The following is a 922-nucleotide window of genomic DNA, read 5'->3' on the forward strand; positions in this document are numbered from 1 at the left end:
CCCCCCCCCCCCCCCAAGACCCTAAAGGTGCCCCCGGCCCAAACCGTAACGCAAATCATTGGGGAAAGGCGAGCGATGTGCAGAGCGATGTGCCGTCACCCCAAAAACCCGCACCCCGTGCCCCCCCCACCAGGGCCGTACCTGCGGGGGGCTGCGGGTCGCTGCTCCTCTTTGTGCCTCCGCGATGCGGCGTCGCTTTTGTCTGTTGGCGCAGCCGGGTCTGCAATGCAGCCCCTCGCAGCGCCCGACGTGGGGGGGTGGGAAGGGGGGGCGTGGGCAGATGAGTCAGCAGAGCCCCCACCCGTGGGGCGGACAGATGGGATGCGGGGGGGTGGAGGGACGGAGGGGCGGAGGCGGCCCTTCGGGGGGCATCGCCCCAATCGCGGCCTCCGGCAGCGGCTCTCCCTGCGCACCGGGCTGCTGTGGGGAGGTGGGGAGGGGGCCGGGCTGCCCGCGTCCCCAAAAAGGCTTCGCGGCGCTTCTGGTCGTGGAGCAGCTGACAGATTTCGGCTTTGTTTTATTTTTGGTGCAGAAATTGACGTTGAGCAGCGCCAGGAGGCGAGCGGCCCGGCAGGGCGGGGGGCTGCTTCAGCCTGAGCGAAGCCCCCCGCCCCAGTGAGGCCCCCAGCTCTGCTGGGCACCCCGAGCCCCGCACAGCCCCCATCCTCACCAACGGCCCCAAACGGCTCCGCTGAGCTCTGCTGGGTGACCCCAGCTTTGCTGAACCCCCGCAATCCCTCTGGGCTCCCCATCCTTCACAGCCCCCTTGGGGCCCCCAGCCCAGCTCTGCTCAGCCCCCCAGCTTTGCTGGATCCCCAAATCCTCCCAACCCCCCCGGGATCCCTCAGCCCTCCCTGCACCCCGAACCCCCTCAGCAGCCCCACCCCGAACCCTCAGGGACCCCACAACCCTAAGACCCCCC

The 922-nt window shown here is 70.0% G+C and overlaps 1 protein-coding gene and 1 long non-coding RNA gene across 4 annotated transcripts in view; one reads left to right on the plus strand and one right to left on the minus strand.

Moving 5' to 3' along the window:
• Positions 1 to 223, minus strand: part of MLLT11 (MLLT11 transcription factor 7 cofactor) — a 1,209-nt gene extending 986 nt beyond the window's left edge. The window contains exon 1 of the mRNA XM_042815194.1: positions 142 to 223. The gene's annotated coding sequence lies outside the window, so the exon portion shown is untranslated. The remainder of the gene's footprint in view (positions 1 to 141) is intronic.
• Positions 1 to 598, plus strand: part of LOC122158491 — a 4,081-nt gene extending 3,483 nt beyond the window's left edge. For all 3 annotated transcript variants that reach the window (XR_006168244.1, XR_006168242.1, XR_006168243.1), the window contains one exon: positions 533 to 598. This is a non-coding gene — a long non-coding RNA (uncharacterized LOC122158491). The remainder of the gene's footprint in view (positions 1 to 532) is intronic.
• Positions 599 to 922: the final 324 nt, after the last annotated feature.

The sequence above is a fragment of the Centrocercus urophasianus genome, unplaced genomic scaffold (genome assembly GCF_019232065.1).
Source record: "Centrocercus urophasianus isolate 14NV4802_14NV808 unplaced genomic scaffold, USGS_Curo_1.0 seq_1427, whole genome shotgun sequence".
NCBI classification, from domain to species: domain Eukaryota; kingdom Metazoa; phylum Chordata; class Aves; order Galliformes; family Phasianidae; genus Centrocercus; species Centrocercus urophasianus.